Raw genomic sequence first — 23,769 nt, forward strand, 5'->3', positions numbered from 1 at the left:
AGGAACTCCCTCCTCCCGCTCCTGATAATACTCATCTATGGACGAGCTGTGTGAGCAGAGGGAGGGGGCGTTCCTCCCCGCTCCACAGTACAGTGCGATAGGCGCTGCTGGGCAGAAGGGCATCCCTGGCTAACTGTCAGAAACGCCCTTCTGACACTAAAGCGCTACGTACCGGGACCAATAGCGCTTTACACCGGGCAAAGATCAGGAAAGCCGATAGTGCGCTGAATTCAGCGCACTGACGGCTTTCCAGCAGTATATAAAACTGCATGTGCCCGATCTGATGAAAGGTCCTCTTTAACTGAAATTCTATTGAACTCACAAATGATCCATGTGATAAACTAACTGCGGCAGCTGTGACCGAGGGGTTGGGTCACTGCCCGTTCCTCTGCAGTAGCATCTTGCCGCTTGTCCCTCCCTCTTTGTTGCCGGCAGTCCAGCATGTATAGGGTTAATCCCCTTGCAGCCAATGGGCATGGTCGGTCTGCTGACTGACACAGGTGTCAGCCTATCGGCATCTGGCTTGAGCACCTGGGTGGGCTGATCGGTCCCGCCTTCCCTCCAATTAAGGAGGCTGTTTTGGATGCTCGGTGATCTAGCTTTAGCTCAATTACCTCATGCTGCACAACAGTGTGATGAACAGCCCAGCAGTTATGGATTTTCAGGGCCTATCTCATATACAGTACCATATGCCATGTCTATTCATCATCCTTGCTGGTTACTGGATGTGGGGGGCAGGTGTCACATGTCCAAGTCTAATTAACTGTTGGAAGTGGCTGAACAGCTTTGATCATCCTTTTGTTTCACCTGGGCCAACTCCATTACCATACCTATGCTAATCTCGTTTTCTCAGCAGGGGTTATCCTGTGTGGCAGGAAACCTAGATCCATAGCCTCAGATTATGCAGATCCAGCATATCTTCGAAATGATATGATTTTTATGATGATATTGCCCCAGGAGAAAATGTTAAAGTTATCACAATAAATTCCTCAGGTGCGCAGTGCAAAGGCACATCCCAACCACTATAGGTTCAGGGGCCTAGGATGTGCTCAGGTACTGAACTCATTACCCAAGGGGGATTGGGGTGTCACCCATGGTGTCTACCTGATGGGGAACTCTGTGTTAACCCCATCATGCCCCTGGCTTGTTTATATGTTCAACTGATGAGGAATTTTGACCATTTCTAGTTATTTGGTTGCAAAGATGGAGGGAGGGTGTACAGCCCTGATGACATCACTCCAAGGAGGAGATCAGGTCCAATATATGGTCTCACCTGGGGAGAGCTCACTCTCTTTTTCTTGCCCTGCTATCTTGGACACCATGTGAGCAGGTCGTGCTATATATGCTATATATGTCCGTATGTATGTTGGTGGCTAGTGTTGACCCTCTTGGGTTAATAAATATAAAAATTTATAAAGCTGATTGAGAGAGGACAGTAAAGGTAAGAAGGTTATTGCAGGTGTGTCAAAGTGGCTAATGTCTGTGCGAGATCTTTTCACATTGGGGCCAGCACCTGGGCAAAGCAGTCCCATCCTTCACAATCCATATTTACTTTTAGATAAAGAACATTACAGTATTATAATAGAACATAAAATGCTGAAGGTCTACCTAATATATACAAATATTAGACTTGACAGGCTGATTAGAAGGGCCAGCTCTGTCTTGGGGAGCCCCCTGGACCCAGTACAGGTGGTGGGTGACAAAAGGATACTGTCCATGGTGAGCTCCATGCAGGAGAACAAATCCCACCCCTTGTATGAGACCTTGACGGTACTTGACAGCACTATAAGTGACCGACTGCTTCACCCCAAGTGTGAGAAGGAGCGCTATCGTAGGTCCTTCCTCCCAACCGCGATCAGTTTACATAATCTACTGTACATCAGACCAAACGAAGATCACTCCGCACAGAGAACTAAATGACCCTGAGGTCTTCCTTCTTTCTTCTATTACTTAGCTGCTATGGACTCCCAGTGTATCTTCTTTTTCTCTGTATATGTGTGTCTACGTCTGTAATATATTACTCTTTTATTATCCTGTATCTGTATTACTATGGTGCTGTCACATACTGATATTTCCCCACTGCGGGACTATTAAAGGATTATTTTATCTTATCTTCAGTGAAGTATGCTACTAATATGAGTGATCCTATGAATGAAATCTGAGCTGACAAAAGACATAAGTATAGACTATGACTAACATGACAGTGAAGTCTCTTGCAGACGACCGTGTTGTGGTTCAGTGTGTTATTCGTGTATTTTATGGATGGCACACTGACGCATTCTTTTCTATGGGCCCGCATCAGATAGGACAGATACTATTCTTGTTCTATTTTGCGGCCAGTGCTTCCATGGCTCCTATTTATTTAATGAAAGGAAGTGCGGAAGCATGGCCCATGCAAGGGCGGCAAACAGGGACATCCCCATGTTCCCCATGTACAGCCTGTGCTTTTAATTCACAGCAGGCCAGTTTCAGCACAGTTTCATCTGCAACCGGCCATAGACTGTGTTCATACTAGTAATAGTTGTATGACAACCTAGCTGGTAGACTTCAATTCTGTAGCAATGTTTGATCTCTACACTTCATTTTATAAACTTATGCTTTAGTGAATGCAGAGGTATTTTCCAAAGCAAATAATCTTTATCTTAATATCAAAAGTTCATACAAATCATAATGCTTATCATTAGAGATGAGCGAGTAGTGAAATATTCAATATTCGTTATTCATTTATTTAGTATTTATTCAGTAGCCCCTCAATATTCGACTATTCGACCGAATATGGAATCCCATTATAGTCTGTGGGGAAAAAATGCTCGTTTCAGGGGAAACCACAATTCAACTAAGGAGAGTCACCATGTCCACAATGACACCCCAGGAAATGATGCCAACACCTCTGGAATGCACTTTCAAACTCAATAGAACCTCTATGAAAGTTGAAAAATACTTAGAAACCTTCTTTTCTCCACAATAGCATGGACAGAAACACAAATTTAAAGCTAAAGAAACATTAGCATGCACCTCTTTAAATCACATTGTCCATGACAACCACAGATGGCATAGGTAATGGGAAATCCAACAGCCCCTACCCTTAACTGTCATTGTTTACATGTGTGTGATGTGGTGAGACCTCCAAAAATTACTTTTCTGGCCCTTAACATGAGCCCTTCCAAATTAAGTTAGAGGACCTTAAGCTGAGCTACCAGCAGAGATTGAGTCCCTTTAGATGACTTGAGCTTTTTACTAGCATAGTTTTAGGCCTTTTAATTTAGTTCAGCCTTGCACCAGCAGAGTTTTTTGCCTTTTGGGTGAACTGAGCCTCTAACCAGCATAGTTTTTGCCCTTTGGGGGAACTGAGCCTCTAACCAGCATAGTTTTTGGCCCTTTGGGTCAACTGAGCCTCTAACCAGCATAGTTTTTGACCATTTTGGTGAACTGAGCCTCTAAACAGCATAGTTTTTGGCCCTTAGGGTGAATTGAGCCTTTAAACAGCAGAGTTTTAGTTTTTGGCCCTTTGGGTGAACTGAGCCTCTAACCAGCATAGTTTTTGCCCTTTGGGTGAACTGAGCCTTTTAACAGCAGAGTTTTAGTTTTTGGCCCTTGGGGTGAGTATTGCCTTGCACCAACAGTGTTTTATTTTTTGGCCCTTGGGTTGAGTAGAGCCTTGCACCAGCAGTGTTTTAGGCCCTTTGGGTGAATTGAGCCTTTAACCAGCAGAATTTTAGTAGATTTCAGGCCCTTGGTGGTGAGCCCTAAAACATAAATTATAAGACCCTTGGGGGAGCCCTAAAACATTAATTTTCAGGCCCTTGGGGGAGCCCTAAAACATTAATTTTCAGGCCCTTGGGGTGAGCCCTAAAACATTAATGGGGTTTTTTAACTACAGTATTTATTTACGGTGAAGGTGGTGGTGTTGGAGGAGGAGGAGGAGGAGGACGACGACGAACTTGTGTGCTGGCACAGACACATGGAACTGTGTCTTGTCAGTACTGTGGATGGGACATGCTGGTTGCGTGTCCGCAATATCTGCTATCCACCCTAGTATAGGATCCTGGTGCTTGGGCCTCGTCAGCACGCCACCCTGAACCCTGTTTGATGTTGTGGCACTGCTGACTGCCCCTCTCCAGTATATAATTGGAGTCGAGCTACTTCGGCCTGGATCCCCAACTGGACTTCATCATCCTCATTCCCTTGTGTTACTGACTAGGGGCACTGCTGGCAGCCCCTCTCAAGTACCTGGACTGTGGACTGGATCTCCAGCTGGATTTTCACGTCCACGTCCTCGCCCCCTTGTGCTATTGATGAGGGGCACTGCTGGCAGCCCCTCTCCAATACCTGGACTGTGGACTGGATCCCCAGCTGGATTTCCACGTCCTCGCCCCCTTGTGCTACTGACAAGGGGCACTGCTGACAGCTCCTCTCCAGTTCCTGGACTGTGGACTGGATCCCTAGCTGGATTTCCATGTCCACGTGCACGCCCCCATCCCTTGATGCTACCCTGACGCATCATTGGCAGGTTCAGTGTATGTGTACACTGTTCCTGCAGTGTAGCTCTGAAAAGAGCTGTTTACAAATTTTTTCCTGCCTAGCAGAAACTACAATCTCTTTCTCACCCTCAGAACAATTTCTCCCTATCTCACCAAAACACATCTGACATGAACAGGGGCGGATCCAGGGCCCGTACCTAACAAAACTCGGGTCGGTCGGCAGGGCAATTGTAGAGGGCCCCGGCACTTGCAGGGGCCCCCTGTCGGTCCTCTATCAGTAGCTGCAGCTCCCTGCACACAGTGTGCTTCACACATATACTTTCCCTATTAGGAAGTATATGTCGGAAGCACACTGTGTACCTGCAGCATTGGCTGATAGACAGCAGCCAGCCAGGGAGCTGCAGCTACTGATAGAGGACGCTCCCACCTCACCCCCCTTCTCTGGCTGCCCTCTGTCAACCAATGAGAGGGTGAGGAGAGCCGAGGAGGTGCTTATCGCTCTATAGAAGTTCCCTGCCGTCCTGCATCCTGCACACATGAGAGGGAGAAGTTCAGCAAAGTGAACTTAAAGACAGAACACCCAGGTACAGGCTGGAGGGGGGAGGGGGGTTACTATTCCTATTAATGTCAGGCATTTGGGGTTATTCATTTAGTTTTTGTAACTCCATGTGCCTCACATTAATAGCAACTAACCCCATCATGTCCCTCACATTAACCCCTGTGTACTTCACCATAAGGGTTACTGATGTGTGAGATATATGGGGGTATTAATCATGAAGATACTTCATTATTACCTCCGTGTCTCTCACATATCAGTAACTCTTATGTGAGGCACACAGGGGGTTAATGTGAAGGACATGATAGGGTTAATTGCTATTAATATGAGGCACATGGAGTATCTTAGGGGGCGTTCACACTACCGTCCGTGTCCGCTGCTAATGTCGTTCAAAATCTTGCACGGACATTAGCAGTGGACACTAGCTGTGTCCATGACATTCTGCATTAATTTAAAGGGGCTCTATCAGCAAAATTATGCTAATAGAGCCCCACATATGCGTGAATAGCCTTTTAAAAGGCCCCGTAAATGTTATATTAACCCCCAGTTCCATTTTTAAATAAAAGCATTAAAACATATATGCTAATCTTACCTGAACGTGCACCATGGGCGGGGATGCACGATGCTACGTCATCTTCGGGCACGCCTGCCTCTTCTGTCTTCTTGTAGTTATGCCCTCTGGTTCCGTGTCTTCTTCCGTCTTCTTGTCTTCAAATCCCGCGCCTGCGTAGTAGCGTTTCCCTCCGGAGCACTACTGCGCAGGCTCACTTGCCAGAAGACAGAAGAGGCAGGCGTGCCCGAAGATGACGCGGCATCATGCATCACCGCCCCTGGTGCATGTTCAGTAAGATTTGCATATATGTATTTATGCTTTTATTTAAAAATGGGACTGGGGGTTAATATAACATTTAAGGTGCCTGAATAGCCTTTTTAAAGGTTATTCACACATATGTGGGGCTCTATTAGCATAATTTTGCTGATAGAACCCCTTTAAATGGACATCGGGTGCATTGCTTTACACTCCGTGCCTGTTCTAAAGATGTCCGACTTTTCAAGCGGACAGAAAAAACCTACATGTTGGGTTTTTGTAAGTAGGGCCCCGCCACAGTCAATTGCCCAGGGCCCCGCAAAGCCTGGATCCGCCACTGGACATGAATACGGCTGACACTATTCTTTTAAATCCGAGGTCACCTGATTTAGCCAGACTTTTTCCTATTTTTTTTTTTTTTTTATGCCTACATTTTCCTGTGCCACCTTCCCTGCACAGTTATTGGTGCAAAAAAAAGTGCCAGGGAAGGTGGGAGGGCATACGAATTTTTACTGCGTTTACCGCTTGGTATTCGATTGGAATCGAATATGTCGAATACCTTAATATTCGCTCAAATATCTACTCAATCAAATGGTATTCGCTCATCTCTACTTTTCATCAGCGCTTAAATTTGGAAAACATTTTTAGGGGGAACTCTGGAATAATGAGCACTCCCCCCCGTTCCCAAATTCCCTGACCAACCGACCAATGACCCTCCCCCCCTGCATTCCTGCACACACTATTATGCCCCACAGTGATTCCTGCATGTGCTGCCCTATAATGGCCTTTGCACAAAGTATTAACCTCTATAGTGGTCCCTGCACAATGTATTATGTATTATAGATAGTAGGCTCACATAGGTTATATGTAAGCCTACTAATAAAGCTGGAAAAGGATCTGAACAAGGAGGTACATTTTTTTGTAAAACGTGCGTAACTCCAAAACGCGTAATCATTAAAGCTATTTTGGATCACCTCATCATTGGATTTGTGGTTCTGAGGCGCGCACCCCCTGGTGTATCGCTGCAGTGTCAATCACTGGTATTCATCTACACATCTGCTACACGATCCAATCTTTTCTGACAATCGTAGAACCAAGGAACTGGCGACCCAGGTCTTGTGACCAGTAATACCTTCACCCTGTTGGCAAAAAAACGAAAGTGGTACCTGAAGAGACTGAGCATCTAATCGGGATCCACTACAAAGGACATTCAACAAAGGGTTCCATTGTTGGGAAGCACAACTCCTGTGGGTTTACCCTCTATACATCCCTACATTTGGATATAATTCCTTTAAAATTAGTTTGAGAGACCCTCAGAAGGTCCCTTTTTTTGTTTTGGACTTTTGACCCCGTTGACCTTCATCCCTTTCTGGGTACAACACAATGTAGATATGTTAAATGAAGTATATTTAAATATAGAATCCAGGAAAACAAGCAAAACATATTTGTCCTCCAAAACCCTGTTTGTTGTCTTATTTTGTCACACATGCCATAAATCTCCAACGCAGCCTTCTCCAAGATGCAGGATTTTCACGCTATTGTATGACCTTTCCTCAATGTGATTTCCTATTTTATACCAAGTTTCTAAAAATAAATATTCTTCAATTAATATATTATTAAATATAATGTATGAGTTCTTGCTTTATCTTTTCCCCTTCAGATAAGCTGGGAAGACAGAATGTAATTATAGAGACTTTGATATGCAACAACTTAATAAGTTGGTTATATGCAGAAAATATACAGACTTGTATGGAAATGACCCCGTACTTCTGCATTAATTGTCTTTACTGGGGAAAATTATAAGGTTCAGTGCATGTTATTTCTTAGCTTCTCTCTTTTCTGAGAAACAGATATTGCCTCTCACCCTGTAAATGGTCATTTTAATTTTCTTACATTGTCTGTAATAAAAATTGACGTTAAAAGATGCCTGAGGCAGTGTAATGAGAAAATGAAATTAGTTTTTCAGTTGGCTGATCAAAAGCATTTTGCACATAATAAACAGATTATTTTACTATTTTGCTTGCAACATAATAAATGATCGAAAAGAGGGCAACAGGAATATTTGTCCAAAAAAGCAATAAAAAGGAACATTAGGGGAAATTATAGTCTGAATGTAACCTTGATTCCAAATGAGATACCATCATGAGGAAAAGAACATGAATATAAAAATACATTTTAATGGTAAGTGATAGATTCTATAAACATCGCATAAGGTCTTGGATGCTAAAATATGGCTCACTTACAACTTGCAAAATATGTTCTTAGAGCACTCTCAATGAGATATAGTGATCAGCCATAACAGTAAAACAGGCAAAGGGAATAACCTTGATAATCTCATGACAATGGTGGGATTTATGGAAATGTAAATGAACAGACACTTCATGAGGTTGGTATACTGGAGACAGAAGAAAAAAATAGGTTTCAGCGACTTTTACAAGGGCAAAACTGGTAGATTCGGCTAGATTGGGTCATGACATGTTCTAAACATTGTGAATTATTAGGGAGGGTTCACACGGAGTTACGTGCCGCGTGATGTGGCACGTAGACGCCGCGTGAGCTTTTGTGGGCCGTTCACGCTCCCATTGATTTAAATGGGAGCGTGGATCGTATACGCGGCCGTGATTTTCTGCAAAAGCTCACGTGGCGTCTACGTGCCACATCACGCGGCACGTAACTCCGTGTGAACCCTCCCTTAGGTATATCTGGTATGCAGTGGTTAGCACCTTCCAAAAATAGTCCAAGAGAGACACCAGTTAACCAGTAAGAGAGACATGGGTGCTAAAGCTTATTGGTGCATGCAAGCCTATCTGCTTGGATCTCACTGATGGGTTCCTGCAATGCTCTGGAAAAGTCCTGCTTCGGCATCTTGGGAATTGCAATTTGGAGATTACTTGACACATGCTACCTTTGACACATTGTTGTAGACCAAGTAAACTTCTTCATGACCACAGTATTCCCTAATAGCAGCGGCCTCTTTTGCCTGTATAATGTGTTCTTCCACACAGCCAAAAATGTTTGAGGAACATGACAAGGCCTGCAAACTCCCCAAACATCAACCGTGCAATAAGCTGTAAAATGAGTTTGTTCCATGGAAGCCTTATCTCACAACTTAAAGGACCCTTCTTGGTTCTAGGTACCACAGGACAGCTTTAAGGGTCTTGTAGGGTTTATAGATTTTGTAGTTTGTAGAGTTTTGGGTCTGAATTGTTTTGTTGTACAAGATGTCTGGCATGACTTTAGGCAGATGTGTAGAGATAACTTCACTGAGTGATTTGGTGAGATCCCTTCACATAGTTTATTAAATAAGACAGATCTTAATTGATGATGGTGGTATATTTCAGCTTTTATTGGATATGAAAGGATGCAATCTTAGCGAAAAAAAACTTTCTAATATAGTGCCATAGGTAGACACTGCTCAATGGAGCTATGATGGCTCTGAGAGTTTAGTTACAACCTCAATGTAGGCTTTAATAGTGATGATAAATCAGTTGAAGCCAAAATATAATTGTTAGTACCCTAAGGGTCAGTGCACACAGAGTTTTTGGCGCTGATTTTGAGGTGGATTCAGCATCAAAATCAGCCCCAAACAACTCTGTGTGCACTGACCTTAATATACTGCAATGCTTTATAGTCAATTACATGACTATAGTTTAGAGCGCAATCCTTTGTACTTTAAAACATTCTTATATCATCCTAGTTGAATTATCAGGATTAGCAAACATGTGAACACAAGTACTAACAATTTTTTTGACCACATCACCCTAAACTCGTTGGCTTGCACCCCATACTCCCCTCTCCAGGATTTGTATGTAATTTTAAGTTGTTTGTGAGTAGGGGTGGGCGAACCTCTCTAGAATTTTTTGTACACCTTAATTTGGCTTAAAAGATAGTGTACAATGCTGTCAGGCTCTCAGACCCCTATCTATCCAATGGCTAGCTCTCTAAGGCAAACACAGCCGAAGTTATGTCAATGTGTAAGTGACATGTATGTCTATGGAAAAACAGATAGCAAGAGGTGGATACAAACTCCGAGCTTAACCTGACCCTGATCTGACCATTGCTTATAACTTGCCCTTCAAATATAACTCTTTTTTACTGGGAGGGTGTTTACCTGTGTATTTTTAGACACACATGGCGATTTTTTGCATAAACTAATGTTTTTATAGAGAAAATATCCAGTTTTGAAAGGTCAAAAGTTTGTTGTTATTTGGAAGACAAATTTGTGGCTGTGAGCTTTATTGAAAAGTGATGAAGAAAAAAAAAAGAAAAAGGAAAAAAACACCAAAAATGATCCCTTTGTGGCAAATGTAAAATCAAAATGTTTTTTTTTTTTTTACACCAACACTATGGTACCAAGTGTATGGTATAGTGGAATATGATAGACTAGGCCACAGGAAATCTGGTTAAGTGGTGGCAGTGGTGGTAGCTATTGCAATATGAGTGGTAGAATGGAATAGAATTATTTGATGGTCTAGGCAGCAGGATATATTCGGCGGTGAGAATACTCACATTTACTGTATAAGCGGCCATTTTTCTTGTGGCCTGTGGGCATGCGCAGTCAGCTCTGCCCAGGCCCCAGGCCTACAAGTTTCACTACCTACGCCGGAAGAAGACAAAAGAAGAGGATGTTCCTGATGAAGATGGAGGCGGCTGTGGAGAGAGTTCTCTAGCAGCATTGGGGACGCCCCCAGTGCTGCGAGAGAACTCATTTGCACACTGGTAAAAAACGGTATTTTTACCGAACGGCTGCCCAGAGAAGACATCTAAAGGTAGGAGACAAATAGCCTTTCTTAAGGCTATTCCGGCGTGTTAGCCAGAAAAAATATGTTCTGAATGATAGGATCCCTTTAACTGCACCAGAATACAGGCATAAATAATGATTGACATTTGCACCAGCTCCTAGAGTAGTACATGCTAGTCTTAATAAATTGGCCCTATGGTGTTTTACAAATGACTAGGGTTGAGCAATCGTGTTCGGAAAAAATTGGATTCCGATCGGCGATCGAGAAAATTTCAAGATCGCGATCGGAATTCCGAACACGATCTTTTTAGGTGGGATTTCCCACAATTCCCACAATGCCTTCACACTGAGTATATAGTGTATACTCAGTGTGAAGGCTCCACTGCGGTTCCATAGGAATGAATGGAAGCAGCCGGCACACAGCTTTAACCCCCTGCGCGCCGGCTGCCTCCATTCATTCTAATGGGAGACTAAAGTAACATCTCTAGTAGCTACTTACCTCCAGAGATGGCTGCTCCGCTGCTCTTCGCCTCGCTGCCGCTCCAGCTGCAGTCCTCTTCGCCTCTCTGCCCTCTCTGCCGGGTACAGGGCGGGGAAACGTGACGTCTCCTCTCCCAGTACCACACTCTCCTAACCCGCCCACACCCTCCTAACCTGGCAGGGAGGGGGCAGCAAAGGGAGAAGAAGACTGCAGCTGGAGCGGCAGCGAGGCGAAGAACAGCGGAGTAGCCATCTCTGGAGGTAAGTGGACACGAGGGGGGACTAAGTAGCCAGAGGATTAAAAAAAAATCCTCTGGCTACTTAGTAATTCACTACACAGCATGGATTCTAACAATTCTTAGATTCCATGCGGTATAGTGAATAGGATTGCTTTTAAAATCCGATCTCCGATTAATAAAAAAATCCCATTGACTTGCATTGGGATCGGAATTGGGATCGAGATCGGGTTCGAATGAAAAATGATTGGAAATCGGATTTTAAAATCGATCCTAAAAAGTCAGGATCGGTTCAACCCTACAAATGACTCTTGATTAGAGATAAGCGAGTACTATTTGAAACTAGATTTGGAAAAAGAAGGTATTGGAGCTCACCGTGAATGGTAATCAGTCCTAGGCGGGGTGCACGATAGGTTTGTGGACCAGCAAACGAAGGTATGGGATCAAGAAAAAGAGAAATCGGCATCACTCCGCGGACGTGAATAAAAAAAGTCCTTTATTCCATCTGATATAAACTTACAAAAACATCAAAAACAAAGACAAAAAAGAAAAACAAACATTAAAAAACGCCAACGCGTTTCGGGACGCACAGTCCCTTAATCATGGCATCCATGATTAAGGGACTGTGCGTCCCGAAACGCGTTGGCGTTTTTTAATGTTTGTTTTTCTTTTTTGTCTTTGTTTTTGATGTTTTTGTAAGTTTATATCAGATGGAATAAAGGACTTTTTTTATTCACGTCCGCGGAGTGATGCCGATTTCTCTTTTTCTTGATCCCACTATTTGAAACTCCCATAGGAATGAACGGATATGGGGGGTTAAGCGGCCGGCCGCCGGCAAAGTCGGCGTGCCGGCCGCTTCCATTCATTCCTATGGGTGCGTGCTATTTGAAACGGCCGTTTCGAATAGTACTCACTCAGCTCTACTCTTGATGTATACGACATATGAAATATTTTTGTGTAAGTTCTCTACTTGGGGGAGGATGATGATAACAATGATAAATAATTATTTAGAAAAATAGAAGTTAGAATTTTTACTTGGATATATGAAGCCAATTCTATGCACAGTCCTTAGTAGTTTAACTACAACATATTGAATAGCAGTGCTTATAATTGATGCCTGTCAGCTTTGTTGCTATACTAGTCTGTTTAACTGAATATTCCACTTGGATTGAGAGATTACTTTGCTACAGAATTCAAGAGAGCCTAGATTCATAGCCTTTACTAAGAGAGTTCTGTGCTTACAAAGCCATGCAAAAATCAATAAGGCATCTTTAACTGTGAAGATTGCTGTAGGAGTCCATCGTAAACGTGCCAGAAACTGCATTAAGGACATGTCACATTCATTATTTTTTAACTATCTATATATATATATATATATATATATATATATATATATATATATATATATATATATCTTTACTAGAAGATTCAGAGATTTGAAACATTGACAACATTCACATAAGTTTTAAGGTAAGCTTCATAATTTTTATACAAATTGTACAAATTGTACACAAACATATTTCAGTAATTTTCTGGTTGTACGTTGTATCTGTGAATTCAAAGCTGATTCCTAGGTCACCACCTCTGGCACCAGACTCATTGTATGATGAAACTGCATGGACAGTATGACACACCTCTTTCTAAGGTGGTGCGAGATACACTCCTTGAATAATTGGCATAATGTATGGTAAGGGTTAAATCCAGTTATGACTTTGCCCATGACTGTAGCAGTGCGGTATAAGTAAATTTAATGTATCACATTTTGTAATATGATTCATTTGACATTGTTGCATCATGTGTTAGGATGTACTTACACTATGTTATATGATGTGTTATATATAATGGTGTCACTTTAATTGTGTTCTAGTATCTATATTGTTCAATGACTCCTTAGAGTGCTGATGTAGTTGTTCCTGTGAGTTGTCTGTTAATCTCCCATGGTCTGACTCAAGTATATTCTTGGGGTTTAGGGGTCTTTATTGCCAATGGGCTGGCTTGGAGGATGGCTTGGAAGGAGGAACATTTGTTTGTGTGGAGAATAGCTTGGAGTGTAACAACATGGGATCTTGGGGGTGGGATCCTACTGAGAGACAGCACATTGTACAGCACTTTTTACACTTTCAGAGCACGATGGATAGACCAGGCCTTCACTGGCACTCTATTCACTTTTTTTTTGTATGTGATCACTGTTTTGTCTTCTTTTGTCACTGGGTGTCTAGTTTTAGGATGAATGGGTGCGGATAACCCTTTTGGGTTCCTCCCAAAGTCTAGGAGTAGATTGGTGTGACCATTAGGTTCCCTCCTCCCTGAGTTTTGGTTCACCTCTGCTTTTCTGGAGGTGGACATAGTTGCAGGCTATGGGAGTACTCCTAGGGTTAGAGCCCTTGAGGAAACCAGAGCAAGTAGCTTCCCTGCTCTGGCAGGAGGCAGTTGTAAGCCTCAGGCTGCTTCGTACCTTTTGGTCCAGTAGCCTGGGGAGAGTCGGGAGCCTATTCTCTTTTGAGATGGGTTACCAGTTTCAGACGCTTCATGTAGACCTTTTTTTTAGTGGCACTCCCACTTTTTTTGTGCACTGGGTGTAATGTTGACACAGTTCAAAGGTCTTAAAAAAACAAGTCTTGGGATCTTGGTACAACTTGAGAGAGTAGCCTCCACTTATCCAAGAACAATAAATGGTTTTGTGGATTGAACAACTTTGGGACACGCATGGGTAACACAGGTTCTCCTGTACATCCTTTGTGACAGCAGAGTGGCTGCAGTTGTCACGTATCCTATTGTTTACTTGCCATCTACCTTACTACAGATTAATTACATGTTGTATCACTGTCACCAGCCTCAGTAAAAAGGGCTTCAGCTTGAATTCTCTGTGTCCTTCCTTGCCTGTGGATGTCTTCAAGTCATGTTGAGGTGGTGATGTCTTGGAAACAACTTGGGAAGATCAATATTGAATTGGCAATGGAGGAATGAGGCATGTAGGGATGGGGACCAACCAAAAAGCAAAATGTAGCAAAGAAATGAAGTGGATAAAAAATGCAGCGGTAATGCTTCGTGTTTTCTTTTGCAGCATTCTTCATAGAGTATTTTTGTGCAGACTTTCTGCCCTTATTACACTATAGGGAAAACGCCAGAGTTTTCCTCCACGGACTTTCAGTTACCATTATATCTACGGGGAAGCCGCCGGCGTTTCTGTAGATATAATTGACCTGCTGCGATTTCCAAAACTGTACTGGTTTTGGAAATCTCAGCATGTCCGCGTTTTAAACGCATAGTGGGCGTGGGATTTGCATGAATCCCATCCACTTTGCAGGTACTGTAAAATGCTGCGATTTTCACGGCGGAAATCATGGCATTTCTGGCACGTGGGGCCCTTGCCTATAGGGGATTTTTCTTCCTTGACCAATTGTCAAATAAAATGTTTATGCTAAACAATTTTTATATATATTTTTAATCCTCCATGTTCTATCTATATTATCTGAAGGTACGGTCAGTAGGATTACAATAAAATATAACATCAGTATCACAAATCTGGGGGCAGATAACATAGAATCACAACAGTGACGATGGCTCTCTCTCCCCACACCCTTGAGAAAGTGGACCTGCACTTCCTAATATGCAGTTATTACCTATTACATTCATATTATCAATAAAATGCATCAGGTTTGGAACTCCTAGCTTTAGATTTATGCACCTAGATGTTTTCTTTTTCTTGGTTTCTGCCCAGTAGGAATCGGAAGAGATAAATGATTTTCTTACTGATTACAAAATACAAAATATCATTGACCTAAAATATGTTGGCCAAGAAAATATGTCGTATATCATCTACTGGTAACATGTGGTGGAAGTGATGTATGCTAAGTAATCACTGCTGTACCATAGCAAAATAATAAATCAACAGAAAACATAAGTCCATACATAAATGTGTCACTAGGAGCCCTATTTCATTCTGAAGTTCTGAACTATGCCACAAATATTAGAATGGCCGGTGTATGTTCCATACAATACAATTATTAGGGGAGAGTTCTAGATATCCACAATAATGGACTCCACAAATATTTCATCTGCAAAGAGCTTCCTCATTAGCTGAGATAAACCCTACAAATACATATATGTCCAGTAAGGGCAGTAGTGTTTGAAATATAGCATAAGGGTTGTATATATGGCCGACCTTGTAGACTCAGTAATACCACGTCAACATGGTCCCATCCTATATTGAGTCTACTGTGTTACTTCACATAGCATGTTCTTCACACTGTAAAAAATATAAGGAAATAGGTCATTTTCTGATGTCCAGTGACTTAAGGGCAGCAGAAAAGCCAAGATGTCTGCCCCATAAATATGTCAAGATTATAGCATAACTAAACTTTTAGACAACTTTTGATTTTCTGTCAGCTTTTGTATCATTAATACATTTTGTAATATACTTTATTCAATTATTTTGACTCCTTGGTCAAGTCAAACAGCTATAGGTCAGGCACTATCATTTGGGTGTCACATGAAAGAGAATCTCATCTTTCTTAAGATACTATGGATGCAGATCTACCTGTAGGACTTACAGAGATATCGCTGGATGAAAATACAGTCCAGATTGTGATATTTATATGCACCTAATGAGAAACTCTTCTTTTGTATCACACCAAAAGAAAATGTATATGTTTTATAATGCCAAGATATAGCGTGTTACTCTATAGCACATACACCATACACAATGAGAAGCAGGATGCAGCTTTCAATACAGAAAGGGAAGGGACACAAATGCTGAAGGGACATCAAAAAGTTTTCTGGAAGTTCAGTTATACTTTAAATACAGCATTTCTAAATAAATAAATAAAATACAGTATAAAAAAAAATCACAATTATAAAAATGTATTTTTCCGAAAATATAACTATAAATGTGTGTGTTAGAGGGCTGGACCAGGCTGGCAAGAGTTAACCGTTGTCTATCTGGAGTCTGTGGTTTGGGAGGGGTTTTTCCCTGTGGTTCTGCCCCGCCATCTGGTGTGCTATTGATGGGTCCATTCATACGGAGTAAAGTGGCGCTGATTCTGGCACAATAACTCGCGTAAGAATCTGCACTGAAAAAAAGACTCCTATTGATTTCAATGGGTTCCGCGCGGGAAACGTAACCCATTAAAGTCAATGGGAGTCTTTTTTTCAGCGCAGATTCTTACGCGAGTTATCGTGCCAGAATCAGCGCCACTTTACTCCGTATGAATGGACCCTAAGTTGGTTATACTCTTGTGATCAGCTATTCCTGTGATCTGTAGTTCTACTCTCCATTTGGTCCTGTATCCTGGCTTTGTCTGTTTACTCTCTGTCCTACTGTGAGGGGGTCTGTGTTATGGTCTTTGTCAGTGTGTGGGTACTGTCCTCCTGAGTTTGTATTAGGGTGAACTCCAAGAGTCTCTATTTAGGTTCCAGTGGGGCATCTTCGTTTTACTGGTGCTAGGTAGGCTTAGTCAGGGTGAATGTTGGGGAAACTTCCCCTACTATTGTCCACCTGCCGATTTTGCTTTGCTTTTCACTTATTTTGACTAGTTATGTTCTAAATAACCCATTTTATTTCACGTTTGTTTGTTATTATTCTGACAAGCATAACAGTGTGTGCATGCTCAGATCTTAGGATTCACTGTAAGTAGATGCTGAGACCTAATATTAGACTAGACTTCACTGAAAATATATATTTTGAAGGTCAAAACCATAACTTTTTTTTACAATAACCAATAAAATTTAATCCTATATTAAATGTGCTCAAAACAAAAATGTGCTACCTACTAATAAGTCATGAGGTTGACCTAGTTAGCTGTGTTCACACAGACCGGCCCCATATGGTACACGTAATGTCAGGGCACTGTTGCTGATTGATCGTATTAGCATGCTGCTATAGTGTTTAAAGGAAACCACTCCTGGTTGATGAAATATTCCAAGAGTGTAGGTTCTCCCCCGAACTCCTAGACTCCCAACAGCCCTATTCTATGGATATTATGCATTTCTAATTAGATATTTTCATCAGGGATCAGATAAGAGATAAAATAACAATCACACAGACATACTGATAGCCTGTCCGCTTGGACCGCATGCTCATATCTTATATCCAGAATTACAATTCACCTTCCAGTTTAATAACTGAAGCTTCTTCCACCATCGCTCAATGATACATTTGCTAAGATCCTAAAAGAAAAAAACCTAATTACAGATAATTAACACAATAAGATTTGTCCTTGCCTAGTTGTCTAGATACAAAAGACTATTCCATTCCAGTGTGAAATGCAGCAATGCATATATTCAGAATGGACATTACAAACAAACGTCTGAGTCTATTTATTTTAACTTATGATACCGATTTCTTTCCCATAAATCTTATGGCCTTTAAAGCATTTTAAATGAACTGCATTAATGTAATCTAATCTAGAAACTGCACACAACATTTCAGTTTGAATTATCTCGAATCTATGATCCATTTTATTACTTGCAAAGCACTTTCTACATTTATGGTAATAGCTAAACCTTGTTCTGTTATTTAAATCCCATTTCAGACAGGATGTTATTTAAAATAAAACATTTTTTGATAGTAAAATACAAATAAAGAAAAAGTCAATGCGCAGGAAGGCCTTTAACAAAGCAAACAGTAGGGATTTTTATGACATTAGTGAATGATAAAGAAGGGGACTGACATTTACAGTTGATGAAACTTTACATTGGAAAGCAAGGGGAAAAATAAATTGATCTTGAATCATATACTGTCTGAAAGAAATTGTTAACATAGCTGACACAAATACCTGCTGCTTCAGAATTGACTTTGCTAAAGGACATTGAGTGTTTTGTTTGTGCTGAAAAAATACAAGCCGCATAGACTGAAATTCATAAAACTTTTTATTATAAAAAAATAACAAATGGTGTTCCTGTCCGCTGTCAGATTTTAATCATTATCTGTTTTAAAGGAACCCTCCAGGAAAAACTGATAGAAATGGATATATTGTGTTATGCTTACTACTGTGCCTGTAGGGATGATACATGACCTATTTAGTATTTTTAAGACCTCACAGAACCCTTTTTGTATGGCTAGCACATGAAATAACACAATGAATTTCTTGGAGTGTTCCTTTAACAAGATACTTCCTACATAGAAATGGAAAAGTGGACCGCAGCACTCAAATGGAGGGCTCCAGACTCTCCTCCAATTCAAGATTTTAGAAGAAAGAAGGATTAGGTCCAATCCATTGTTCCTGGCCAGTGTTGCCAAAGATGTCTGAAAGCAACTAATTGAAACAATGGTGCAGTTGGGATGGATTTGTATTAGTATGGTCAGTTTAAGGGTACTATATTGCAGCCAAACCTTAGAAACTAGGCTATTCCAACTTGTTAGGATTAATGTTTCTCAAAGGATCCCTTTCATGGCTGAGGTTCAGAGAGGATTTAAGTCAAAGAGATCCCAGTTATTCTTTTGTGTACAGACAAGGACATGAATGGGTTCAGTGAATTTCCAAATTGATAATGATCCCGGATTCAGATCTAGTTAAGGACAATGCAAAAATCTTTTTTTTTTTTTTAATTACTCAAAAAGCCGCATGCATACAGCCGCATAATAATGCATCCATAGAAGTCTGAGAGGTCATCATGTAACACTGTATGCCCCAAATTTAATATGGAGAAATATTTTTTGGTTAAACTTTTCAGGACTATGTTTCTTCATAGCATATGGTTTGATACTTTATAGTGTCCTTAGCGTTCCTCAGTTTAAAAATGCAGGATGATATGAAGTTGGAAAATATGCAATTCCCAAATAGAGATATTCCCTGAAATGCCCTAGGAATAGATTACATCTAAACTGCTACCTATAATCCAACACTATCTTGGAACGAGAAGTCTAAACCATTCCTGCTGTTGGGCAGCATGGACTTAGGGATCCTGGTCACAAAGCCAAGACAAGTATAAAACAATAGATGAACTTGCAATTATAAAGAACAAAATCAGTTAACTTAACGAGAAATAAACAAGCTGAGGTTGTACCAGGAGTTGCCAAAACAAGTATCAAAGTCAAATCAGAAGCTAAGGAGGTTAACCAGAAGAACAAGCCGGAAATCAGAACCAGGAGATCAAGAGTAAACAAGAATTTCTCAGGGTATGTTCACAATTCCACATGTGAACTTTCTGCGCAACTAGCCGCGACAGGTGCCGATTCAATGCTCCAGCATACTATCACGGCATTCCGCTCCTGATTAGGCCCAAATGAATGAGTCTAATCAGGAGGGAGTCTTGCGCCACAGACGTCGCAGCTATCCCAGCTGCGGAATCCATGGGAAGAAGGGGCTAGGGCCTGCTAGCGGAAAAAAAAAAACGCTAATGGGAAAAAAAAGCGAGCGGCTCCCATTGAAGTAAAGGGGAGCCTTTTTTGCAGTCAGATTTTGAGGCGAATTCTGCAAAAAACTCCATGTGAACTAGATCTTTGGCTGTGGCCCCATGGGCCAGAAATGCCGCAATTCACTCACGGCAGAAACGTTATGCAGTACAGGCAAAGTGGATGGAATTCATGCAAATCCCATTTTGTGGTAAAACCACTGCCTGGACACACTGCAGTTTCCAAAATCGGCGTGTCAATCATATGTATGGAAACACCGTCTGCTTCCCCATAGATATAATGGTAGCAAAAAGTCCAGGGAGGAAAACTCCCTGAACTTTCTGTTTAAAGTGCTGTGGAAAGAACTGTGATGTGTTTCCGCCGCAGTTTTTCCTGCAGTGCTTTAGTGCCATCATCCCATGGGGACTTAGCCTTAGAGTGAAGAGTCCAGCTTCACAAAACAATCACAGGCACATTATTGAACTTCAGCAAGATTTAAACACCCCAACAACTCTAAATTGAAAGACAAGGCAGATCTCTAATTTCCGTGTCTTAAAGGGGCTCTATCAGCAAAATCATGCTGATAGAGCCCCACATATGCGTGAATAGCCTTTAAAAAGGCTATTCAGGCACCGTAAATGTTATATTAAACTACCCCCCCCCCCCCCGTTTTAAAATAATACCCTAAAAAAGACGAATGTGATCTACTTACGCGGGCGGGCATTCAGGGTGTGTCTTCTTCTTCATCCACGCCTCCTCTTCCTCCGATGTCTTCGGGTCCCGTCCTCCTCCGGCGCTCGCGAACTGACATTGATAAAAAAAAAATGGCCTGGGCGCATGTGCAGTACCATGCGGCTTCTACTACGGCTACTGCGCATGCGCCCAGGCCATTTTTTTTAAATCAATGTCAGTTAGCGAGTGCCAGAGGAGGACGGGACCTGAGGACATCGGAGGAAGAAGAGGCGTGGATGAAGATGAAGACACACCCTGAATGCCCGCCCAGCGTGCACGATGCATAAGTAGATCATTCTTTTTTAGGTTTTGCTGATAGAGCCCCTTTAAAGTTCTGACAGGCTTTGCAGACCCAAGCAGAGTTTGTTTGGTGGTAATGGAAACTATAATGTGGTAACTGCAAACAGGAGTGAGAACAACAAGAGGGACAACATGAGCTTCCATATATGTTCCGTGGCTCTGCTGCGAATATATGATGTATATGATGTGATGATGTACTTCTATGTAAATACTAGTGGCATGGTGAATTAAGCTTGTGTGTGACCAAAAATACAAATTATAATTTAAGTGTCAATATGTTTCTGTTATATTTATTTTATAAATCAATAGAATTAATTTCAATCAACCAAAAATCTTTGTAATTTTCTAATTTCTTCATTTCAATATGGAACATATCAAGTCCAAGGTCATTATACAATAAAGTCTCTGGTTCTAACTATAATTTGCACAGATTTACCAGTTGAAATTCTTATTTGCTTCAAGTGTTTTAGATTGTTAGCATAACAGATTGGTTTCCAGATTATGTTTTGAGTTTATCCACAATTTTATCTTCCTATAAATCCCAGGTTTGCTATGTAGTCTAAAGCAAATTGCTCCCCCAAGATAGCCCTAGGATATCTTATTTTCACTTGTTTTACTGATTGGAGTTTTAATTACTAATGTGTCATCCTTGACGTGTAATTTGAATATTTAGCCTGAAGAATTTGCTTTTAGCATGCAATAACCAAAACAATTTTCTCAACTGTGTATAAAGATACCATTTTGTAGGTTGAGTTATAAACTGTAATGATTGATATGAATTAATGAAAATTATAATATGATATCATTTTCAGATAATATTGAATGTAACTATGTAGCCATGGAATTCTAGAATATAATTTTAATGTTGAAATCAAACAGAAGTTTAATAATATTCAAAATTGCTCTAAGATAGTTTATTGGTGGCTGTCAGGGATCCAAACACTCCCTCACCACACAAGCACATGTAAACTTGGATGTTATCCTAAATGGGGAGTCCGGTTTCACACTCACCTATCACACTAGGCTACAAAGTAGTGAAGTGACCCCACAAACTACACATCCACACAAATAGCTGTCACCCGCCACCAATATACCCAGACCACCCACATCAATGCCCTCAAGCACACACTGGCGAACAAATAGGTAACAATTCTAAGAGGTATTTTATTTCTTTGGAATTGTGAGGATGATTACAACCAAGGACAATCTTATTAAATTTTAGATTCAGTATATAGAATATGGCATAATAAAATACATAAATACAAGCAAAAATTGTACAAAACAAAACAAAAATAAAATAATATATTCAACAGACCTCTTAATATCCTGGCTATGTAGCTCAGTGGAAGAATTGGAAAGCTCTCCACATACATGGAGATTAAATTATCATCCCTTTCACAGGTATATAATTTGGGTGATTATTAACCTTAAGGGTCCAGAAGCTTGATGCTACCAACTGTTTCCGCCATATACTAGTACATGGATGGTTATGAAACATGAGTTATGACCCAAATGCCTTTGAAGTTGTATTTTCATTTGTTTGATATAAATTCCCCAGGTATTCAGCTCAGGGAAGTAGTTTTGTTGTCTGGTGTAACCAGTGGCGTAACCAAAGACTTGTCGGCCCCGACACAATCTTCTGTATGAGCCCCCTACCTCATCCCGATAGCAAATATTTGATAGTGATGGTTACGGGTAATAAGGAGTTTAATTAACCTTGGTATGTTTAGGATAATCTGGATTTCCTAGGCTTATGGGCCAGATGGAAGCTGCAATCTCAATACTGAAGCCAATGCTTATGGGCCCCCTAAGGCTCCTGGGCCTGGTGTGACTGCACCCTCTGCATTCCCTCAATTTATGCCCCTGGGCCTAACCCCTCCAACCACAGAGACCCTGGGATCCTGCTTAATTGGTTATCTACATCCTGAGTTAATAGATATTATCCCCAAAAGAAGACAAGCCTCCACAATGAATGAAAAACATAGCCAGTCACCACAATGAACAAAATTCATAACTAATCCAAACTACAATTTTTATACAACTCATTACAATGGCTCTATCATTACTAAATAAGTAAAGCTTTTACAATGAAATTACATGTCAAAAGCTTTAGAAGATTTCTAAACAATATGCAAGGAGGAATTCTCGAAATCTAAACTACTGGAGTCAACCATACCTACTATACAATGTCATCATTTTTCATGTTATTTTTAATCTATGCCACAAAGTCGACACCTGGTAACCATATGGATAATGTTTCTATAGAATGACTTGTTTTCTAGTTAGATCTTCAATCATGTTAATGATTTCTGAGATTACATCCATATATCTTGTTTATTGTCCTTTCTCTCTTTTCTCTTCAAATATCTCAAAAGTAATGACATTTTAGAACTATTTGGACAGAACTACAAGGTTTGCAATGTTAAATGCTAATTATTTATATTTATTTAATTATTATACATTTTGATCCACTGCATATGACTGCAATGTCTTAGAAATTTGCATCCTCCATCCTCTAGAAATATAGAGGAATGTTTATTAATGTTGGTATTATATACACCAGGCTTACTAAAGGCCCCAACGGGTGCAAGGTGTGCCTGATTTATAAAGAGGATCTGGCCTTAATAAATAATGCATGTGCCCGTGTGCCAGAATGGAAATCTTTACCAGTCAGGAATTAACTGTATAACTCGTGCCAGAAAACATGTCCCCAACCTAGCCTTCCCAGCTGTTCCCAGATTTGTAGAAATTGGTGGAATGGGGGATGTAGCACAAAGATGCCCCATGTTATCACACATCTATGCCAAAAAAACTGGTATAGATGTGTTGATGAATTCTCCCTATTGTGTCTGTGAGAGATAACATCAGTGTTAAATTTGCTTTAATGTCTTGCATTCATTCACTCATCTTATCGCTTATCTAAGACCAGGATATGATAGTGGAAGAGAAGTTGAGTGGTATAAGATATAGAGTAACCTGATTTAGAGCTCGATTTCTGAGTATGAAGAAGAGCAAAACCTAACAGGGCTCCTTAAAAAGACATTAACCCCTTCCCACCAATGGCATTTTTTGATTTTCGTTTTTCGTTTTTGACTCCCCT

Source organism: Leptodactylus fuscus, chromosome 7 (genome assembly GCF_031893055.1).
Source record: "Leptodactylus fuscus isolate aLepFus1 chromosome 7, aLepFus1.hap2, whole genome shotgun sequence".
In the NCBI taxonomy this organism is placed as follows: Eukaryota; Metazoa; Chordata; class Amphibia; order Anura; family Leptodactylidae; genus Leptodactylus; species Leptodactylus fuscus.